Raw genomic sequence first — 25,390 nt, 5'->3', positions numbered from 1 at the left:
ACGTTTACCTCTGAGAGCAGAGAAGCAGAATATCTTTACAGGAAAAAATGGGAAGTAGCAGTTCTGAGTCCACAGTAAAACAGCCTTCAAAAATCTCTAAAAATATGTATTAAGTTTACCTTTCACCCATTCAACAAATATTTACTGAAGGCCTAGAGTGTGATGAGTGCTCTGGCATCTCACATTTATTTGCACTTCAACCTGACACTGCATGCCAAGGTCGTCTGGATACTCATTCTTGGCCAAACAGACCTGTAATACTCTGTATCTTTAATCATTCACTGCCTACCATCTGAAAGTACATTTTAGTATGTTCAACAAATTAAATATAACTGAATCAGGTTAATATTAGCTTTTCAATTTCTCTCCATTTCAGATTCTGTAATTCTCCAAACTTAAAATTACAAAGCTATTAATAATTTTTCTCCCTCTTTGTCTCCTCCTACTCTTCTTTGTCCTCCTTATTATTTTAATTACATTACACCTGTTTGTCTTGAATTTTCTTGGAATTTATCAGTGACCAAAATTCAGGATGTGTTCCGATTTTCAGGAAAGCTTACATAATTTTTGCTTGTTTCACACATATTTGGAAAATCCATAGTTTCATAATGTGAAGAACTGCCCAGAGCAAAAAGCATCAACATTTGAGAATTCTCCTTACATCATCCATAGACATTCATAAGAAGTCAATAAATTTTTACTTGTGGAAGAATGCTGATGAAAGATAAACTTTTGCCAATCAGTTTAAGGTCAAGAAGTGGTGGTAGAATTATCTTTGTGGTTGTTTGGGGACTTTATACGTATTATGTCATGGTAAAAATTCTCATTTTTAAAAGAATTCATAGAAAATTAGTGGGTGCACCTAAAATTTATTTATTGGGTATTTATTCTATATCAAGCACTGTTTATAGACACCAAGGACATTAGAGTGAACGAAACAGACAAAGACATTTCTGTTATGGAGTTTACATTCTCCTGGGAATAAACAAACACAATGTATAAGAATATTTGATTCTTGTTCATTCATGAAGAATATTTTCACTGGATATAATATTAGACTGAAATACTTTTCATCAGCCTTTTACAAAGAATGTCCCACTTTTTTCTGTCTTCCATGAATTCTGATGTGAAATCCATAGTTGTTCCAATTGTTTTGGCCTCTAGGAGCCTCACTTTTCTCTGGCTGCTTTTGGGACTTTTATCTCTCTAGTTTTCAATAGTTTAATTAAGTGAGTTTCGATGTGGATTTCTTTGAGGTTATCTTGTTTAGGGTTTCTCTGAGCTTCTTGAACCTGTATGTTTGCAAGTGTCACTAATTTGAGAAAGTTTTTGGCAATGATTTCTTTATTTTTTTTTTTTCTGCACAGTTTTTCTCTCTTTCTAGGACTCCGATGACACAGAATTTAGATATTCTATAATTGTCCCATATGTCTCTGAGAGCACTGTTTATTTTTTAATCGTCTGTATGTATTACCCATATTGGATAATTTCTATTGATCTACTTTCAAGTTCACTGACTTTCCTTTTTCATCTCCACTTTGCTAACGAGCTTATATCATGAAAGGTACGTTATTGTTGTTATCTCTTATTCATTCTTGGTTTTTGGGGCATTTTAAAATAGTTGCTTATAAAACACTTGTAATAATACTTACAACATCTATGTCTCTTAAGTCTTGGCAAATATTCATGACTTTTTCACATCAGGTAAAGTTTTTTCTGATTCTTCACATTACAAGTAATTTTGGATTATATCTGGATATTTTCTATATAATGTTATGAGGTTCTGCTTCTTCCTTAAATTCTACAGAGACTGATGTTTCTGTTTTAGAAGTCAATCAACCCAGTTGGAATCAAGATATAAGTTCTGACAAGCTTTTATTGTGTTGTATTTGCAATAACAGTTTTCAAAATCTTTGCTTTGCTTTTTGAATGTGGTCTGCATGTAACATACACAGTGGCCAGTCTGGGACCTGGGCAGTGACTTAGATTTCAGTTCAATTCTAAAGCATTTTTGTGATATTTTTTAGTGTGGAATCCATGCATGAAGTTTGGAGATGAGCCCAGGAGTTCATAAACTACTTTATAGGTCACTTACTGTGTTAGGCTATTTTTGCATTGCTATAAACAAATACTTAGGATTGGGCAATTTACAAAGAAAAGAGGTTTAATTGGCTCACAGTTCTCCAGGCTATACCAGAATCAAAACACCAAAATCTGTAGTAAATTGTGTTTGCAGAGTTAAACATGTGGACATAATGTTTTTTATTTGTGCACAGAGATTAGTCACATTTTCAGTTGAAAATTTTTACATCTACCAAATATAAAAATATATAGTATTACTAAATATATGCAAAAAAATAGAGTCAAATATAGATTTTGAGTATGAAATTATAATAGGCTTTTTCTGATAAAACATATGTATCTCTTTTTTTGTGTTATGAAACATATATGTAGGCTTTTGGATAATTGAACTCATTTATTGGTAAAAAGTACTTGAATGTTATAAAATGGTAAATATAAAAATTATTCATATTTAATTATTTTTCCTAAAATATAATGAACAAATAAACACCTTCGATTAACATATATGGAAATCTGAAACTTACATTTACTACACTGATAGTTAAATATGACCAAGTTCCCAACTCAAGTAAAGCTTAAATAATGCTATAATTTAAATGATGCCAGGGTACATTGATATTGTTGTTTTTTTCAGCATTTAAATTATCTTTATGAAATCAAGAAATATTTTACAAATTCAGGATGATACAAATAAAACTATATTAATTTAACAGTTTTGATGCAATGTCAAGCCAATGTGACATCTCTAATTTCTTTCTGGTTTAGTTTTCTTTACAGACTGATCTAGATCTCTTTTGAATGAGGACCAACAAACTTCATTTCCACTTTATTTGATTGTCTCACATAAACCTTTCTTTATTGCTTTGGAGCTCAAACTGAAATAAGTTCCCCACAATTCTCTGAGCATTCAGATTTCAAGATTTATTTGATATGTTTATATTGGAGAAAACACATTTGGGGTCTTATTGGGGAATTACCCTAGATAATGCTTTTTTAATCTTTATGAATTTAAATTGGAGGTGCTTAATGAGGAAGACAGATATTTGGTGATTAAGCAATGTAACTGCATAAATGATGGGGAAATCATATGTCAACCTGAATGAGATGTGGCAAGAAAAAATTTGTTGATTGTAAAGTTTGTCCTCGACTAACTGCTTTGCCTATGTCCTGCTTTGCCAGTGGCTCCTATTTATTTGAACTTTGAATTACTAGGTAAAACTTAAACTTGGCAAGATCTCTAGTTTATATAAGTCAAATTTGGTCATATCTTAATAAACACATTTTTATTTGGCATCTAATGTATATTCGCTCTTTTTAAACATTTCAATGGATTTACATTATTTTTGGGGAACAAATTCATACCTTAGCATGACCCCCTTGGCCTGCATGTCCTAGTCTCTACATCTGTCTTTTAGTTTATCTCATTCCACTCCCATAGCATTAAAAAAAAAACTAAATTTTTTAATTAAGGAACTTTTTTTTTTTTTTTTTTGCAGTTTTAGGTTTACAGAAAAGAAAATTTAGTGGAAAGTATGGAAAGTTCTCATATATCTATCAGTCTCCCAACCCCAGTTTTCTCTCTTAATGACACCTTGGATTAGTGTGATGTATTTGTTACAATTGATGAACCATTTTTATTAACTGAAGATCATAGTTTCCAATGGGTTCATTCATTGTGTTATACAGTCCTATGGGTTTTGACAAATATTTGATGACATACATTCGCCATTACAGTATCATACAAAATAGTTTCACTTCTTTAAAAATGGCCTTGCTCCACCAATTCATCCCTGTCTCCATTTCCCAGTGCCTCTGATAACCACTGATGTATTTATTTTGTTCATTGTCTTTTCCAGAATGTTAGAAGGCTGCATAGTTAATGTTACACAGTACACTATAGTCTTTTCAGGTTAGCTTGGTTCTCTTTGGAATATGCATTTAGTATTCTTCCATGTCTTTTCTTCACTTGATAGCTCATTTCTTTTTATTGATGAATAGTATTCAATTATGTGAAACTACCACAGTTTGTTTTTCCATTCATATCTTGAAAGACCTTTTTATTGTTTCCAGGTTTTGGCAATTATGAATAAAGCTGCTGTAAACATTTGCGTACAGGTTTTATGTAAACAAAAAGTTTTAACTCATTTAGATAAATACCAAGGGGCATGATTGCTGAACCATATGGTAACAACATGTTTAACTCCTGTAAGATACTTCCAAACTGTCTTCCAAATTGATCGCACCATTTTACAAAACCACCAAGAGTGGATGAAAGTTCTTATTACTCTCCATCCTCACCAGCATTTCATGTTGCAAGTTTTAGATTTTAGTCATTCTCATAGCCCTCCAGTGGTATGTCATTGCTTCGATTTGCAATTTCCTGATGGCTATAATGTGTCGTATCTTTTCAAAGGTTTCCATTTGTTTATCTTCTTTGGTGAGGTGTCTGTTAAGAGGTTTTTCTTTTTTTCCATTTTTAAATTGGGTCTTCTCTCCTCCTGTGGTTGTATTTAAAGTGTTCCTTGTATATTTTACATACTAGTTCTCTAACAGATTTGCACTTTGCAAATGCAAATATTCTCTCTCAATATATGGTTTGTCTTTTCATTCTTATGACAGTGCCCTTGGCAAAGAAGTTTTTAATTTTAATGACATCCAGTTTAACAATTTTTTTCTTCCGAGGATTGGTACTGTGATTTTGTTACTGTTTCTAAAAAGTCATGGTGGCTTGATACTACCTTAGTTAAACCCAAGTTCACCTAGATTGTCCTTTATGTTATAAGCTTGAAGCTGTATAGTTTTGTGTTTTGCTTTTAGGTTGACGATTTGTTTAGAGTTAATTTTTGTGAAAGGCATAGGATCTGTATCTAGATTCATTTTTGGCATGTGGATGTCCAGGTGTTTTATAACCATTTCTTGAGACGGCTATTTTCCCCCGTTGAATTGCCTTTGCTCCTTTGTCAAAACTCAGTTGAATATATTTGTGTAGGTGTATTCTTGGCTCTCTCTTCTGTTGCATTGATTGATTTGCTTATTATTGTACCATTACCACACTGTCTTAATTACTCTGGCTTTATATCAAATCTTGAAGTTGGATAATGTCAGTCCTTCAAATTTGTTCTTTTCCTAAAGTATTTTCTTGACCATTCTGGGTCTTTTGCCTTTTCATAAAAGTTTTTAAGTCAGTTTCTCTATATTCACAAAATAATTTGGAGTTTTGACATGATCAATTTGGGAAGAACTGACATCTTGACAAGATTAAATCTTCCTAAACATATACATGAAATATCTGTCCATTTATTTAGATATTTGCTTTGTATCATCACAGTTTTGTAGTTTCCCTCAAATATTTCATATACATATATTTTTAGAATGATATCTAAATATTTCAGTTTTGTTACTGCTAATTTAAATGATATAATTTCAAATTTCAATTGTCCCTTGCTGATATATGAGAAATAAATTGACTTTTGTGTCCATCTTGTATCCTATAACCCTGCTATAGTTTGCTATAATTGCATATCAGTTCCACTACCCTTTATTTTTACATTTATTTCTTTAGCAAACTACTTCCACTTGCCTAAAAGACTAGTGTTCTTTCTAACTTGAAAGCATTTACACATCCTCTGCTCTGAACCTGAAACAAAGTGCTCTACTCTCTGCTTCACTTTTCTACTCCCTTTCCTCTCTTTCAGATCTTTGCTTGATGTTACCTTAGAGAAGATTTTTCTCAATATAAAAAGATTAATGTAAATATTCCATTTATATGTTTTCATAATACCCCAAATTTCTTCTGTCTGGCAATTAGCTACAGTCATAACAATGTGTCTATCATCCTTATCAGACTATAAGCTTGTTACAGGCAGGTGTTATGGTTCTTCTACACATTGTCAGCCTCTCGCCCATGTTTTTTAGTATGCACTAGACTTTCATTGCCTGTCAGTTGACACATTAGGTAACACCAAATCTTCGCATGCATGCGTAAGTATTCCCCACTGAAATAATTTTGAAACTCTCTAAAGATGACAAAATATCCTTTTCTTTTCTGAGCTTTGCCAGTTCTAATAGTCTTCCTTTGAATTTTTAATACATTATTTAACTAAATATTATTTTTGCTTAATCCACAAATAAGTCTGTAATTTTTAACTCTTCTCAACCCTAATTTTGCCAAGACCAAAGAGGAAAATGTTAACGTTTTTTTCATATTCTTCTGCTTCCTTTCCTCTCCTTTAAATTAAATGTTTTTGAGTTCCAACTTATGATAACAGTATGATTAAAACTGTCAAATATAGCACATAACATGAAAGATACTATATCTAGCCATAGTGGTGGAAGAAAGTGCATTTAGTTAATTCAATATATGTTTTGAATACATGAATAATTATTGATCTTAGAGCATAATAATTGTTTTGTCACAGCCAGAAAGAATAGAGGCCAAAGAGAGTAAACCTCATCAATGTGACGGATTTCTTGTCATCTAGAAAGTGTATTTGAACAGTTACAAAGCATCATAGGATGAATGTGTGCCATGGCTACACCTGACACTCATTTATTTATTGTTATTGAATTTACACTTGTTTTTCTTTCACAGTTTTATGGATTAGATTGTAGTCTATGTACTGTATTAGAGTTAACATTTCTAGTTTGGAAAACAAAGACATGTAAACCATATTCTTCTTCAATGTTCACTTTTTTCTGCAAAGTTTAAACCCAGAGTCTTCTTGAATGTTGTTTTGTTTTTCTTTATTTCTGCCATTGTAAAAATAAAATAGATGAGATTTAGAGACAAAAATAGGAAAAAAAAAACATGCCTCATATATATTCTATATAAATTAATGCATGTTTTTGCAAATTTTCATATGTGAAATGACTTGCTGAATCTGCCAGAATTATTTTTCCATTTATATATTAAATACTCACTACTGTTAATGTTAATTATTTAATTTCTTCTGTAATCTACATGTAAATAATATCAATCAAAACCAGAAAAAATATATAGTCCTTCTCTTCAAAGAACTAAAGACAACAGAGAGAGAAGGGTGAATTAATGTGATAAATGCTATGACAGAGTAGTGAGCGAACGGTCCGGAGACAGGAGGGATTCCTAACCTGACTGATGTGCTGGAGTGTGGAGGCATGAAATACTTCTAGAAGTGACCACATATGATGTGCTTTGAATCCATATAGTCATGTAAGTCTTCTTCCGTTGCCCATGCAAAATGTTGTGCCAAGATTAAATCTTGGAATAAACCTGATAAGGATTTAGAGATTTCTAAATTCAAGTTTTCTAGCACTTAAGTTATTGAGCCCTGTCAGTGACTACTTTGAGCTATTATATGTATTACATAAAGATTCAGGCCGGGCGCGGTGGCTCAAGCCTGTAATCCCAGCACTTTGGGAGGCCGAGATGGGCGGATCACGAGGTCAGGAGATCGAGACCATCCTGGCTAACACGGTGAAACCCCGTCTCTACTAAAAATACAAAAAACTAGCCGGGCGAGGTGGCAGCGCCTGTAGTCCCAGCTACTCGGGAGGCTGAGGCAGGAGAATGGCATGAACCCGGGAGGTGGAGCTTGCAGTGAGCTGAGATCCGGCCACAGCACTCCAGCCTGGGTGACAGAGTGAGACTCCGTCTCAAAAAAAAAAAAAAAAAAAAAAAAAAAAGATTCAGCATCATTGATAGTTACATTTGACTAGATTTAATGAAAAATTATGTGCAGCTGCTATTTTCAAAGCATTATGGTGGATGTTGACAGGACACAAGATGAGACAGCAATGATTTTGCCTCTTACTAGGCATAAAATCCAATGGAGAATTTCTTCTGGCTTACTTCAACTTGCTTATTTATAGGAAAATTAGTTTAACATATAGTTTTTCCTTATTGACTTGCATATTTTATTTAATTATTTAATAGGAATAGTCTTAGTAGTAGATATTTTGAATAAACAAGTTTGTTTCTAGGCCAAAATAAAACCCAAAATGTCACAAAATTTGTAAAATGACTGAGCCTGTTTTCTAACTTACTGTCCAGTAGTAAAAGCTATTTTGCAGATGCACTATTGAATTTATTTTTAAAAGTGAGGATCTTTTGTTAGGATAGTGTACACTGCAAGTATAATTTGTTAAATGAAACCTTGCTGAGGTGAGGGCACTGCTCCTGGGGTGCTACTAAACAGAGACAGCATGGCAGCTGCCCTTCCTTGCCACAGTAATGACAGGACTCTATTCTTAATGGTAACATTGGGTTGACTGACAGCAGTTCTGGACTAATGCCTCAGAGTGACTACTTCTAGATCCAGGAAATGAGGCAATGGGACCCAGTTGCTGCTGGCATTATTGTAATTATTATCCAATAATTATCACTGACTATTTGGGCAAAATATTTTATTTACTTGTAATTAGTTATTTATAAAAATGTAACTGTCAGTAAATTCTGTAAAATAAAAATCTGGCCAGGCTCAGTGACTCACACCTGTAATCCCAGCACTTTGGGAGGCCAAGGCAGGCGGATCATAAGGTCAAGAGATAGAGACCCTCCTAGCCATCATGGCAAAAGCCTGTCTCTACTAAAAATACGAAAAAAAAAAAAAAAATTAGCTGGGTGTGGTGGTGTGTGCCTGCAGTCCCAGGCTAAGGTAGGAGAATCGCTTGATCCCGGGAGGTGGAGGTTGCAGTGAGCCGAGGTCATGCCACTGCACTCCAGCTTGGCGATACAGTGAGACTCCATCAAAAAAAAAAGAAAGAAAGAAAAGAAAAATAAAAAATCTTAGAGAAAAGTTTATACCATTTAAAAAATAACAATTTTAAACTAAATTAAATTTTAGTTTATAAAAAGCTTTGAGTATAACAAAAGTGGTGACTTGGAGGGAGAGAGCAAAAGATCATTCAGGGTTATTAATTTTCTTCCATAGCACTCATTCAATAAATATCATTTACTGATTTCATGACTTGTGTAAGGAAGGTAGCTGAGGTGGATCTTCACAGAACTGATAGCTATATCATAAGAGGAAAGACTCACTGGGGCAGGGCGAGAGAGCTTGATTAAACTGAAACTTTATTTATTTAATAACAGTTGTAGAGAATAGAGTGCTGAGAGAAGTTGCTGCAAGCAGGTTACCCATGAGGACACTGGCACATTTTCTAGATGAAGAAGCCAAAGGCCTGCGTTGGAGGTGTGGCAATGCTAAGTGTATTGAGCTCATAGTTTAGAAAGATGAATAATATCATTAATAAAGTAAAATTCGTGAGGAAAACTTTAAAAATATATGACTCTGTTTGAACTGAGTGACAGAAAAAAATGGAAATAACATTAACAATGAGAGATAATGTACAAACAAGCAGTGGCCAAATTATATAGAACGACAGAACCTGAACCGCAAATCTGCAGCAGTCAAGGAAGGCAAACCCCAATCTTTATAGCAATTAGCCCCAATGACTGAGACTGGATTAATAATAGACAACTTCCCTATTTTTGCCCCAGCTTGGGACTAACTGCAAAAGTTAAATATGCTGCTCTAAAAAAATTGCATAAAATATTTTACTTCTAGTTAGCTCTCCTTCAGTTTTCTCATGCAAAGAACCTCCAGTCAGGGCATACCTGAAGCCTTCCCCTTTTTCCACAATAAAGCTTTCCCACTCCTCTTCCTGCCTTCGACCCTCTACCATAGCAAGTGGTGAGGGCCTGACTCTCTGCAAGCTCTGAATAAATAGTTGTTGCTTGTTCTCATTTGGGTAGTCCTTGTTTATTTCCATAACAGAGAAGGAGTTGAGTTTAGAAAAAAAAAAAAAAAAATCAAGGCGATGAGGTAACTTTTAGATTTGATTAGTTGTTGTGTTAAGATCTCCATGTAGGCCTGTCTAATAGACAATTCAATATTTAACACAGTATTCTGAAGAAGAAAAACTGCAAATTTCTGCACCACTCCAATTCACATTATTCAGTACACTAAGGAAAAATTATTAACAATGTGAAACAAGCAAGCATAAACAACTTTCCACTGGGTTGGTAAAAGATTAGCACTGTTAAACACAAAATGCACTAGACCATTAAGGAAATGAGTTTATTCAGTCTGCTGCAATTGGAAGAACTTTTATTAATCAGGAATGTGTCAAAAAAAATAGTGGGTTTTATAAAGGCAACTGAGCAAGGAAGCTATTTGTGAATGTTAGCGAGTCAAGAGGAAAGAGGGAAACTAGTCTTATTTCAAATATTGGAGGCTATGGTGGTTCTTCTTGATCAACTCTTTACAGTTGGGAATATATAAGTAAAACCAAAATCTCTTGCTTACCTACTAACCTCTATACAAGAGAAGATGAAGAAAAAATACTGTACTATTCAATAAGCACTGATCTAGAATGTGATACACTTCACAGACAATCTGCTAAGAGATGATAAAGACAGAAAGGAATTTCCCTGTTATCCAGCCAAGCAGATATAACTCATTACATACATATTCTCAAGACAAACAATAACTAGTCCTCACGTTAGAGGATTAATGGTAGAATTTGTTACGTGTAGTTCATCCTAAATTCAATTGATAATGGGATTGACCATCTGTGTCAGATAAGTTTAATCCAAAGGAAAAATAAGCTTTTCAAAGTTAGAATCCTATTATGCAAAAAATTAGAAGATGGGGAGCTATTTTCTTTGATACATACATCTCAAAAGAAATGTTCTCTGGGTCTAAAAGCTGGCAAGATGTTTATTTAGCTTTAAAAAGGATTTACATACATTTTAAAGAGACAGAGAAAGGACTTAACATGTTTTCTAAGATAAACGCTATAAGAAATGGAGTGGGGAGGAGTCTCTTCCCTTCTTGTGAATAGGCTAGTTTTTCTTTTCTTTTTAGATTTGTCTCTACCCTTACAGTGCTTCCTTACCCCTCCCTAGGAGTGTTCTAACCCCACTTTCCTTATTTCTTCAGTGGAGATAATGATATCAATCATACTGTGTTTTCGTGATGATTAACTGAAGTTATATATGAAAACAATTGAAACTGTGCCTATTATGTAAAAATTTCTGAATACAATTTCATTAATGAGTATCGTAATTAAATCATATATGAATTCAAAAGTTAAGCTATTATATATTATTTATGCAGTTAAGACTAAACTTGATAAAATAGCAAATTAAACAGGTCTGTAGCAAGCAATTCATTTTTCTCTAATCAAAAAAGAATACAGAAGCCCAATGACTGGTGATTTAAGTTGAGAAAATACTTTTCTGGATTATAATTCTGAAGATACTGATATGGGAGTGATGGGAAGGGAAGACCGTTGACCTTTTAAATGATAGGGAAGGTGGGAACAGAAGTGTTGGGTAGAGGAGGGCCAGGTCCCTGGCTAGGGCCTATGCCCAGGGACCTAGGTGAGGACAGGCACTCCTGCCTTCATGCCCAAATGTTGCATTTCGCAAGACCACCCTGGCCCGCCACGCCTCCATCCTGTGCCTATAAAAACCCAAGACCCTAACGGGCAGACACAAGTGACTGGATATCGAGAGGAGTGGATCTGCGGAAGAAGATAAAAGCAGCTGGGCATTAAGAGGATGCCAGGAGCATACTGACAGGCACGGGTTTGCTAGCAGGCCATTGACCAGCAGAACGAGGCAGAGTCTGTCAGGGCAGTCGGAGGAGAGTCTGGACACTGAGCGCCCTGACTCTAGGGGAAAACTATCTTCTTTCTGGCTCCCCCATCTGCTGAGAGCTACTTCCACTCAAGAGAAACTTGCAGTCATTCTCCAAGCCCAGATGTGATCCAATTATTCTGGTATACCAAGGCAAGAACCAGGGATAGAATAAGCCCTCTGTCCTTGAAACAAGGTAGAGGGTCTAATTGAGCTGGTTAACACAAGCCAACTATAAATGGTAAAGCTAAAAGAGCACTCTGTAACACGCACCCACTGGCACTTCAGGAGTTGTAAACATTCACCCCTAGACACTGCCATGGGGTCAGAGCTCCACAGCCTGCCCATCTGTATGCTCCCCTACGGGTTTGAGCAGCAGGGCAACTTTTTCAGTTTCAATACCATGTAAAAGTACTTGTTTTTCAGACTAATAGAAACTAATCTATTTGAGCAGAGGAATAGAGAAAACCAACAGAAATACACCAAAAAAGGGAGAATGTTATTTTTTCTTAAGGTTTGAGAAATGGAATACCCTTACTTGTTGAGAATAAATCATTAAATAGGATGCCAAAATTTAATCCTTTTAAAGTAACTTTATACTTTAGAAAAATCTCTTTAACTCCTATGAAGTGTGCTTTCACAAGCAACCATTTGAAAACTAATGTTTTTCACTTAGAGGAAAACTTCTTCCCTGAAGCCAAAAAGAGGTAAGAATTAGGTAGGACTAGGCAGAACAAAATTACTTACGGAAATGAACACAGTATTTGAACACATCAGATGATAAAAGAAATAAATAGGCAATGGCCTAAAGCAAACCATTGATCTTGGGGTTGGGATAAAAGCTCGTGTTGGGTGAGTGAGACAGCATGGGGAAATATGAGAAACCAAGGAAGAAACATGAGTCTGGTCAAAAGACACCTTTTAGATCATTAAAACTGGAACAAAACTGCTAATGGTTCAGGAGACACTTTATTCTGCAACACAAAATGGCTTGCCTTTAAAGTTACACAAAACAAAACAACTCAACCAAAATAATGACTTTCTAACTAATTAAAAACAAAACTTGTTATCCTCTTTAAGGGCGCTTAAAAATTTTAATTGGAAACTGCAAGTCTTCTAACATCTGCTAGATGTTTCGCCAAATGTATCAAGATGAGAGTTGCTATAACCTTTCTTCTTACACATTTTAATATCTTCAAACACAGCAGCACACATATTTCCTTAATTTCTTCATATTAAATGAGCTCCCAATTAAAACTATTTTAACATCTTGTTTCTCAATATTCTGAAACTGCTCCTTTCTGTGGTAAAAATTGTTTTAATTAACACTTATATTTTCAAAATATGAGAAAAAATATGTTTCCTTTAGAAAAGTTAGTCTTTTTTTTTAAATGTTATCCTAATTTATGCGTGGCAGGGTACACAAATATAGTATAAATAAATAGTTTCTTCAATAAAATATGTAAAGCTTAACAATTACATAATAATATGTTAATATATTCACGTTTGGTGTTTAAAATGTATTTTATATTGAATTATCAACATAAGGTATTATCTGCTTCATAAAAGTCTTACTTCTTTCTGATATCTAATGTTACATTGATGTATCCATCCTTAAACTATATATATATATATATATATTTTAATCCAAGGAAGAATAGCTATTACTTAACCTTCATTTTCAGAAATAGAGTTATATTTTTTGCTAATAGCACTAGCTATCTTTCTAAATTTGAAAATGCTTTTATTTTCTAGAACTCAAACACAAGTAAATTGATTGGAAAGTAATTATCACAATTAATCTCTTGCTATCATATTCAAATCTGAAAGTCTCTAAGAATAAAAGGATGTTGTTTCATAAACTACTGGAGAAAAATGGAGAAAGTCTTTTTATCGTTGTTTATTTAACAAACACACTCCATAAAATGTTACTCTCCATTCCCTCTATAAACATACTACTCAGCGTACTCACAATGCTAAAGTATTTGTGGCTTTCAGGGTATACTCTATAGCATCTTCACTCTTCTGCAAATTAATTTGACTTCCCTGAAATTAATGTCATTTGTTCACAAAGTTATGTATGCTAGTTATACCCATAGCACTTAAATATCACCAAAGAAATATAAGAACAAAATGAAAGTAATCTCTTTAAGTCTGAATGCTTTTAAAAAATTTTCTTTGAAAACATTTTATAAATTCAGTTTGTTTATACAAATATTTTGCAAAGTAGTTGTACGAATCACAATAACAGTAGAAAATTTTATGTGACAATCTAGAAAGAGGATTCATTTATTTTGATTCATAAGTCATTATGTTTTTATTTTATTTAAAAGAGGTTAAAATAAACCATTATTAAGATGAGTATGGCTGTTTTCTGTTAGGGAAACAATGCTAACTTGCAATGTGGATCCATAGTTACAGAAATGTCCTTGACCCTATTTCAAAATATTGTCAGTGAATATCAACAAAAAGTTGTTAGTTTAACAACTTCATGATTACTGCTTTCCAAGTACTTTGTATTAAATTAGTCAACTTACAGGATGTCTCACCTCACAGGAGAAGGCCTTTAATGCATGAGATGATGAGCTCATTGTGCAGACTGAAATAAGCACAAAGTACAAACAAGAATTTTGGTAAGGGAACTTATATGTCAAGTGTCACATTCCATCTATTCACTTGTAAGTATACAGTAGGTGCCTACCACCTGGTACATAGATATGCTACACGTGTGGAGATAAAATGACAAGGAAAGAAGTATTTTTATGAAAAACAGGACCTTAAAAGCAATTATTGAATTTTGTTTATTGTTTAGTATAATACTGACAGAATGGAGGGTTAAAGGTTAGAGATTGCAAATATACTCATGAAAAATGAGGGAGATGATGTCTTGTTTCATCTCTGACATGTAAAGAGTATAGATGTCATCACTTCTGCTCTTATAGCAAGAAACACACTGTACAGGCTGAAAATCAATTGCTGTTCTTGGACATATGAAAGCACTGGAGTTCTACAGCAAACTGCCACTTTGAAATCTGGGGAGACAGGTGAATCCAGAAAGTCACAGTTGAGATTTGCTAAACTGAAGCAGAAGCCGCTGGAGCAGTAAACTGACAAGCACTCTTAAATGGTGATTTTGAAGAATCTATCAAACCTGATGACTGAGTGTAGGCTGGCTTGAAAGTAAGAAACTTCTCTGGGCCACAGTCTTAACAGAAGCCCTCAAATATCCTAGATAGGACCTCCAGGAACCCTGCCGGTGTCTCACAGTAAAAGCCAAGAAATCTCTCCTTGTAGTGGGAGGAGGGGAAAAGGAACAATTGTAAACTATGAATGTCCGGAGCATTCATCCTACTAAAGACGTAATCCCCAAGGGCAAAGTCTTTCCAGAACCTAATCCCACCTGAAGGAAGGATATTTCTCTGACTGCAGCTCCCTGTAGTTTACCCGTTTTGCTTGTGGGTTTGAAGGAAAGCTAAGAAATTCTTATGAAGGCAACAACCCAGGGACCCAAGATCTCTAGAAAACTGAAACTTAAGGATAAGATTACAGAATTTATCCTCCCCTATATCTTATCACCACAAAAAAATAAGGCCAACAGTATAACAGTGAATTACAATGTAAATTTCTAAAGTGCATGACTGTAAGTAGAAGTTTGTAAGAAAGTACATTTAAAAAAAAAAGAGAGAGAGAGAGAGAAAGCAAAAAAGGAATTTGAAGCCTTGGACACAGCTACAGCAAACATTAGACACTGTCCAACTTCTGGTTAGCTAACATATGACCTCACACTAAAGGCCTATTTACTTCAGTTCTTATCACCATTATGTTTGGCTTTTTTTTTTTTTCTTTTTTTTTGAGACAGAGTCTCACTCTTTCACCCTGGCTGGAGTGCAGTGGCCAGAGCTCAGTTCACTGCAAGCTACGCCTCCCGGGTTTACGCCATTCTCCTGCCTCAGCCTCCCTCCCCAGTAGCTGGGACTACAGGCGCCCGCCACCTCGCCCAGCTAGTTTTTTGTATTTTTTAGTAGAGACGGGTTTTCACCGCGTTAGCCAGGATGGTCTCGATCTCCTGACCTCGTGATTAGCCCGTCTAGGCCTCCCAAAGTGCTGGGATTACAGGCTTGAGCCACCGCACCCGGCTATGTTTGGCTTTCAGTAAAACTTAATAAAGACGCTAAAAGAAAAGAAAAGAAAAAAAAAAAAAAAAAAACGCCTGAAGAGATCAAGCAAGCAGGAGAACCAGAATCAGATATGATGGAGATTTGGGAATTATTAGAGTGGGGATTTAAAATAAGTGTGATTAATTAGCTATGGGCTCTAAGCAAAAACAGACAAGAAAGAACAGAACAATATAAGCAGAGAGATGGAAATGCTATGTATTAGTCAAAGAAAAAGGGTAGAATTTTTTTAAAACCTTGTACTATAAATGAAGAAAACCTTTGAGGCGATCACCAGGAAACTATACATAGTTAACGAATGAATCAGTGAGCATGAAGCTAGGTGAATACAAACTTCCAAAACTGAAAGGAAAAAACAAAATGTTTAAAAAGCAGAACAGAACACCCCTAAACTGGGAAACTTTCAAAAGCTGTAACAAATTTATAATTGGAACATCAGAAAAATAAAGAGACAATGGAACCTCAGAAAAATTTGAAGCAACGATGGCTAAGAATTTTCCAAAATTAATTACAGATACAAGACTATAGATTTAAGAATCTTACAGAACAAGTAGGATAAATTCCAAAAGCCTACACCTAAAACTATATTCGCACTGCACAAAACCAAAATGAGAATCTTCTAAGAAGCCAGTAGTAGAGGTCAGGGAACATTTACCTGTGAAAAAATAAATAAAATAAATAAAGGATAAGAATTACAATTGATTTCTTGTGAAAAATGATGCAAGTAAGAAGAAATTATAATAAAATCTTTAAATCATTTAATATTTTTTAAAAACATAATTTTATATCCAGTAAAATTATCATTTTAAATGGAATAAATGCTATCTCAGACCAAAAGAGGAAAGAAAGAATATTGATTGCCAGCAGGCATGCCCAGAAAAAACGTAAAAGAAAAAAATTCAGGAAGAATAAAATTATATAGACAAAAAACTTGAATCTACTGGATGTGAATCAAGAGATTCCTCTCTTCAACCAAGAAAAACAATAATGAATAAATAAAAGCTCAAAGAAAACTTTTACTTTTCTATTCCTAGTTGACTTAAGTGTTAGTTTAAAGCAATAATAGTCACACTGTACTAAGTCACGATAGTTTATGATTAAGTGAAATGAATGACAGCAACATGAAAAAGAATGAACAAAGGAATTGAGAATATTTTGTTTTCAGATCCCTGCCCTACATATAGAGTAGTACAGTGAAGGTACAACTAGGTAGTTAAAAATGTATATTGCAAACTCTAAAATAACCACTAATTTATTTTAAAAGAAAAGATAATTTATATGCTTACAGAGAAGAGAAAATTAAATCACATACGCTGCCCAGTTGAAACTGGAGAAGATATAAAGAGAAGATAGAAGATTAAAAAAAAAGAACAGTAAAACAAGAAGAAGCAGAAGCAACACCAACAAAGAACCAGTGCAATGAATCGAAAGCAGCTACTAATTGGTTAGGTTCAACTGTATCAATAATCACTTAAAATGTGATTAGTTTAAATACTTAAATATAAAGACAGAAATCTTCAGAGTGAATATAACACCAAGATGCATATATATGTTCTATGCAAGAAACTTATTTTAAAGGTAAAAAGTTATATATGTCAAAAATAAAATGATTAAAAATATAGCATATTTATAAAGAGAAAGCTGGATAATTTATGTTTCACACAAAAATAAATAAAAATTAAATAATAAAATAAAATAAAAAGAAAGTTGGATGATTTATGTTACTTACATACAAATCAGACTTTAGAAAAGAAAATTATGAGCCATATAGAGGGTCATTACATTATAATAAATAAATTATTTCTCTAGGAATACATAAGAATCCTAAATGTGTATGAACCTAATGCAGGCTTTCAAAATATTTGCAAGGGAAATAATAAACTGATATAACTAAAAGAAGAAACAAATCACTATTGTAGTTGAAGCCTTCAATACCAATCTTTCAATAATTTATTGACAAACCAGGCAGAAAATAAGTAAGGTTATAGTTGACTGAAGATCACTATCAATAACTTGATCTAATTAACATTCAGGAAATACTACCTCCAACAAAGTCAGAATATACATTCTTCTCAAGCTGGCATGGCATATTCACCACGGTTTCACTTACTGGGCCATAAAACTCACCTTCACATATTTCAAAGAATAGAAATCATGCAAACTATATTATCAGACCACAATTACATTAAGCTAGTAATAAGAGAAAATTAGCTGAAAAATCTCCAAATATTGGAAATTCTAAACACAGTTATAAATAACATGGGTCGAAGAAGACTCAAAATATATACATACATTTAAAAATTTTACTAAGTGAAATGAAAATGCAATTTAAAATTCAATACTATAATACAACAAAATATGGTATTTGTAATACTGCAGAAGCAGGACTTAAGGGAAATTGATAATATTAAATGTGTATGTTAAAAAAAAAACAAGCAAGACCTAAAATCAGTAATGTTAAGCTTCTGTCTTTGATAACTAAACAGGGTAAAGCAATTTAAACCTAAAGCAATCAGAAGAAAAGAAACAGTACAAACTAAAGCAAAACCCGATAAAATTGTAACCAGGTATACAAATAAAAAACGCATTGAGATACTATCTCACACAAGTCAGAATGGCTATTATGAAAAAGCCAAAAATAACAGCTGTTGGTGAAGTTGCAGAGAAAAAGAAACACTTATATACTGCTGGTGGTAATGTGAATTAGTTTAACTTCTGTGGAAAACAGTGTGGCAATTTCTCAAAGAACTACAAACAGAACTGCCATTTAACCCAGGAATCCCTTTACTGGGTATATACCCTAAGGAATATAAATCATTCTAATAAAAAGACATATGTTACATGTTCATTGCAGCACTATTCACAATAGCAAAATGCAATCAAACTAAATGTCCATCAAGGGTAGACTGGATACATAAAATGTGGTGAATACACACCATGGGATAGTATCCAGTGTAAATACAATGAAAATCATGTCCTCTGCAGAAACATAGATGGAGCCGGAGGCCATTATCCTTAGCAAACTAACCCAGGAACAGAAAACCAAATGCCACACGTTCTCACTTATAACTGGGAGCTAAATAATGAGAACTCACGGATAGAAAGAGGGGAACAATGGACACCGAGTCCTACGTGAGCTTGGAGGGTGCAAGGAGGGAGAAGAGCAGAAGAAAGTACTATCAACTACGAGGCTTAGTACCTGAGTGATAATAGTTTGTACAGAAACACCTCTTGTCATGAGTTTGCCCATATAACAAACCTGTATGCGTAACCTCTGAATCTAAAATAGAAGTTAAAATAATAATAAAAAGGGATACAATACAGAAAAATTGTTGTTGTTGTTGTTTTTTATTATTATTGTACTTTAAGTTCTAGGGTACATGTGCACAACATGCAGGTTTGTTACATAGGTATACATGTGCCTTGTTGGTGTGCTGCACCCATAAACTCGTCATTTACATTAGGTATATCTCCTAATGCTATCTCTCCTCCCTCCCCCACCCCCACAATAGGACCCACTGTGTGATGTTCCCCTTCCTGTGTCCAAGTGATCTCATTGTTCAATTCCCACCTATGAGTGAGAACATGCGGTGTTTGGTTTTCTGTTCTTGTAATAGTTTGCTGAGAATTATGGTTTCCAGCTGCATCCATGTCCCTACAAAGGACACAGACTCATCCTTTTTTATGGCTGCATAGTATTCCGTGGTGTATATGTGCCACATTTTCTTAATCCAATCTGTCATTGATGGACATTTGTGTTGAGAAAAATTAACAAAATCAAAAATTGTTTCTTTGAAAGATTAATACCTTGGTAAACCTATACAGGTTAAGTTCCCCCAAAAAAAGAAAGAAAGAGAGGAAGACACAAATTACCAATATTGGAAATAAAACAGGGGCATTTACTACTGTTGTCATTCATCAAAATAATAATAGTAGTGTGAATAGATTTTTTGCTACTAATCTGAAAATGTAGATACAATGGTCCATTTCTTTGAAATGCACAAATTACCAAACTCACACAAGGAGAAAAAGAAAATCTGAATAAGCTCCATCTGTTTAAAAAATTGAATAAATTAATAATCTTCTGAAACAAAGTACCACACCCAGATGCATTCACTGGAAAAATAATGCCATTTCACTAACATTTGTACCAGAAAATAAATGTAAAAATACATGTTTTAATTCATCTTATGAATCCAGCATTACTCTGATACAAAATAAGATAAAACTATTGAAACCAATACAGTTTCAATACAAGTACAGAGCAATATCTCTCATGAATATAGATGCAAAACTCCTGAGTCAATTTATTGCACATTGTATAGTACAATCTATAAACATAATTATCTATCACAATTGTAATTTATTCAAGGTATGCAAGGTTGATTCATTATCTAAAAATGATTATAATCAATATCATAAGAAAAAAATTACATGATAATATTAATTGGGAGAGAAGTATTTAAAAAAATTGAATCTCCATTCATGTTAAAATACCTGAGGGAACTGGAAATATAGAGGAATTTCCTGAAGTTGATTCAAAAAGGACAACAACAGAAAAGCTATAGCTAACATTTTATTAATGTGAGAGTAACCAGACACATTTTTTCTAAGATTGTGAATAAGCCAAAGATGTTCTTGCACACCACTCCAATCCAACATTGTCTGGAAGTCCTACATAGAGTAATAAGACAAAAAACACTCCATACAGATTGAAAAGAAAGAAAGAAAACTGCCTTTGTTTGAGACAATATGACTGTCTATGTAGCAAATCTCAAAGAATCGACAAACACTTCTAAAACTAATAAATGATCACCACGAACTTAGATGATACACAGCTATCGTTCAAATCAATTGTTTTTCTTTATTCCATCAATAAACAACTGAAATTTAAAATAAAATAAAACAAATTTACAATAGAAATTCGACCCTTAAGGGAAATAATTGTTAAATATTAAAACATCACAGAATCCCTATTCAGAAAATTTTCTTTATTCAGAAAATTTCAAAATTTTATTGAAAGAAGCTAAAGATCTAAATAAATGAAACATGTCTCATTTATGGAATAAACACTCAAAGTATTTAGATGTCAGCTATCCAAATTTAATTTATAGATATGGAATAATCCTAATATTAATCCTGCAAGTATTACCTACATATTGACAAGCAAACATCAACAATTATATAGAAAGGCAAAAGACCTAGATTAGCCAATGCAATATGGAAGGAGAAACAAACTTCACAGTACCTGAATTCAAAATATAATTTCAATGGTGCAGTAATCAAGGTAATATGGTATTAGCAAAAGAACTGACATATAAATTACTGAAAATATTAGCCTAGAAATAGTATTAGCCCAGAATTACTGTATTACAATGTATGAAACAAGCTCACTTAAGAGAGATGAGGCAAAAAAGTACTGGCCCAAATAACTTTGGAAATGAGTGGATTCCTTAAAAAAGATAAAATAGGTTGTATATAGTATTTATTCTACTTGATGAATTCCTTCTCATGGGAATATGGGTTGAAAATTCTGACTTTGCTATGCATGCATAATGGCATTTATCAGTTCTGTAAATGTATGTTGCATGATGGGAGCCTGCGTTCTTACTAAGTGGGAGGTTACAGATAAGAAAGGAAAGGAGTCTAGAATATCCATGTGGTTCTGCATTACAGTTGGAGACATCAATATAAGTTTACATTTAGTTTATTATAGATAAAGATGTTTACATATAAAATACCTATAGTTAGTTATGTGCACATACATAGATTATTATAGTCATTTTCCCACTCAATATTCTGAGAAGTTTCAGAAGCAACAACTCCTCAATAGCACTGAGCACACCTAACCCCCAGATCTTAGTTTCTAATACTATTTACCAATAAAAGAAAGCAGAGCTTTTAGCAAAATGGCTGGTTCTAAAACTGGGGCAGGAAATACCCAAGATGAACCTGGAGCTTGAAATAAATTTATAAAGTGCTCAAACAAAATAAGTCAAAGCAAAACAAACCAGATAACTCAACTATGATAGGAGTATGTTAAGGGTATGCAGGAATGAACTTAAAGATGTCCCAAAGACCAAAGCTGGAACAATTTTTGTAAAAAGTAAAGTAATATTGACACAATTGAAAAAAAAAATCTATTAACCCATATTGGTTATAATAGATAATTGAATAAATAAAAAAATATATTCATTTAATTATCTATTATTAGATACAAAAAATCTCACCTGCAGAAGTGTTACTAACAATTTATGTAGATACACTGCTTTAAGGAGGTAAAATATGACTCTCTACTTCATAAGTGTGGGTTGTGCATAATAACACATTTCCAAAGAGTACAGTATACAAAGAGAGGGAAGGGAAGAGCAACTTCACAGTGGAGCTATTTGACAAACCTATCTCAGGTGATCAAGTCAACTTCAGCAGTGATAGCTCATGTACACAGTATGTTTCTTTGATATGTATGATGCTATGGCCCCTCACCTCTGTCATCCTCCTCCCAAAAACCCAGTCTCATCATGAGAAAATCAGATAAATACTAACTGAAGACATTCTGTAACATATTTGCTAAGTATTCCTCAAACTATCACAATCATCAAAAATAAGTACAGTGTGAGAAACCTTCTGAGCCAGGAGACTGAGGACACGTGACTACTAAATATAATGGGGTATTCTGATACAGAAAAAGGATATTACCTAGGACTAAGAAAATCAGAATAAAGTATGGATTTTTGTTAATAATATAACTATTGGTTAATTAATCCTGGCAAATGCCATTACTATCAATGTAAGATATTAATAGTGGGGAAAAGTGAGGATGAGGTATATGGGAACTCTGTACTACTAAATTTTTCTGTAATTATAAAACTGCTCTAAAAATGTAGTTCATCAAAAACATGGTGAATCTAAAGCTATAAAATTATGAATTATCAATGAGATGTGATCAATACATTAAGTATATTAGCATGGAAAAATGAATTAATAACAAATATACTGGAGTAGTCAAGAACACAGATGTGAAAGACCAACTACCTGCTTGTGTTTTAAATATTGCTTTATGAAGCTGGCTATGTTCCTTTGTCACTTTATACATATCTCCTCAGTTGTTAAGTGGGCTTAATCATAGTAAATGTATTAACATTAAAGAACTAAAATATAAGAAATACTTAAAATCTTAATGAAATACAGTAAACCTCAAAAGCGCTACTCATTATTGTCATTATCTGCAAGATTATTTTCAAATTTATTTTTTGTATTTTAAAATAATTTGACATAGAAAAGTTGTAAATATAGTAAGAAATTTCTCTATGCCCTTCACCAAGCTTCCCCTAAACATAATATCTTACATAGCCAGGGTGCAATTATAGAAACTTGGAGATTGACATTAATATATTCTTATTAAGTAAGCCACAGGACTACTTTGAATGTCACCAGTTCCCCACTACTGTCCTTTTCTGGTTGTCAGCAGTGCATTTCTCTGTCATATATCAATTTTGTTTCCTGTAATCTGTGATAATATATCAATCTTTTTTCCTGTTTTTCTTTTTTTATAATTCTGACACTTTTGATGAATACTGGCTAATTATTTTGTAGAATGCTTCTAAAACAGGATTTTTTAATGTCTTCTCATGATTAGTTTGAGTGTGTATTTTTAACAAGAATACAAGAAAAATAATGTAATGCTCTCCTAAGTCCACTACATCAATAACTAAAAGGTGCCTATCCCATTGGTGATGTTAATTTTGATCACCCAGTAAACATGTTGTCTGCCAGGTTTCCCCATTATAATGTTACTATTTTTCTCTTCTAATTAATAATTATTTTATGCGGAGATTCCTGGGGACTGTGATACTATCCTGTTTCTTATTGTATTTACTATCTATTGATGATTCTTACCCCCAATGCTCATTTATACTAATGGCTACCTAAAGATGGTTTTCTATTTCTATTATTTCTTCCACACTTTTTAATCTAAATTCTACTATTAAAAAATCATGTCCATTTGTCTAATTTATTACAAATTCAATTCTTTATTATTTTCAGCTCTCCTTAGTAAGCACAGAAACGCTGGCTATGTAAATCTCACGTGTCCTGCAGTCATTGTCATTGGTTACTGTCAGACAATAGGAGATATTTAGAAGAAAATGTAATGATGCACACATAAGAAAAAGGAAATTTCAACATGAAATTAGTATCAAATTACATAGTCCCATATTTCTTGGAGGCTTGTTCGTTTCTTTTTACTCTTTTTACTCTAAATTTCTCTTCTCACTTCATTTCATTTATTTGATCTTCAATCACTGATACCCTTTCTTCCAGTTGATCAAATCAGCTACTGAAGATGGTGCATACATCATGTAGTTCTTGTGCCATGGTTTTCAGCTCCATCAGGTCATTTGAGGTCTTGTCTATGCTGTTTATTCTAGTTAGCCATTCGTCTAATCTTTTTTCAAGGTTTTTAGCTTCTTTGCAATGGGTTCAAACATCCTCCTTTAGCTCGGAGAAGTTTGTTATTACCGAAATTGAGAGCCTACTTCTCTCAATTTGTCAAAGTCATTCATTGTCCAGCTTTGTTGCTGGTGAGGAGCTGCATTCCTTTGGAGGGGAAGAGGTGCTCCAATTTTTAGAATTTTCAGCTTTTCTGCTCTGGTTTCTCCCCATCATTGTGATTTTATCTACCTTTGGTCTTTGATGATGGCAATGTACAGATGGCGTTTTGGTGTGAATGTCCTTTCTGTTTGTTAGTTTTAAAAGAACAAATCTACGTCTGATTGTGAAATCAGTGAAAGTGACGGGGAAAATGGAACCAAGTTGGAAAACACTCTTCAGGATATTATCCAGGAGAACTTCCCCAACCTAGCAAGGCAGGCCAAAACTCAAATTCAGGAAATACAGAGAACACCAAAAAGATACTCCTCAAGAAGAGCAACTCCAAGACACATAACTGTCAGATACACCAAAGTTGAAATGAAGGAAAAAATGTTAAGGGCAGCTAGAGAGAAAGGGCGGTTACTCACAAAGAGAAGCCCATCAGACTAACAGCAGATCTCTCAGCAGAAACCCTACAAGTCAGAAGAGAGTGAGGGCCAATATTCAACATTCTTAAAGAAAAGAATTTTCAACCCAGAATTTCATCTCCAGACAAACTAAGCTTCATAAGTGAAAGAGAAATAAAATTCTTTATAGACAAGCAAATACTGAGAGATTTTGTCACCACCAGGCCTGCCTTACAAGAGCTCCTGAAGGAAGCATTAAACATGCAAAGGAACAACCAGTACCAGCCACTGCAAAAACATGTCAAATTGTAAAGACCTTTGATGCTAGGAAGAAACTGTATCAACTACAAAGCAAAGTAACCAGCTAACATCATAATGACAGGATGAAATTCACACATAACAATATTAACCTTCAATGTAAATGGGCTAAATGCTCCAATTAAAAGACACAGAGTGGCAAATTGGATAGAGTCAAGACCCATCAGTGTGCTGTATTCAGGAGACCCATA

Source organism: Colobus angolensis, unplaced genomic scaffold, assembly GCF_000951035.1.
Source record: "Colobus angolensis palliatus isolate OR3802 unplaced genomic scaffold, Cang.pa_1.0 Scaffold132, whole genome shotgun sequence".
NCBI lineage: Eukaryota > Metazoa > Chordata > Mammalia > Primates > Cercopithecidae > Colobus > Colobus angolensis.
The sequence above is the reverse complement of the archived record's forward strand: the minus strand, read 5'-3'. Positions refer to the sequence as shown.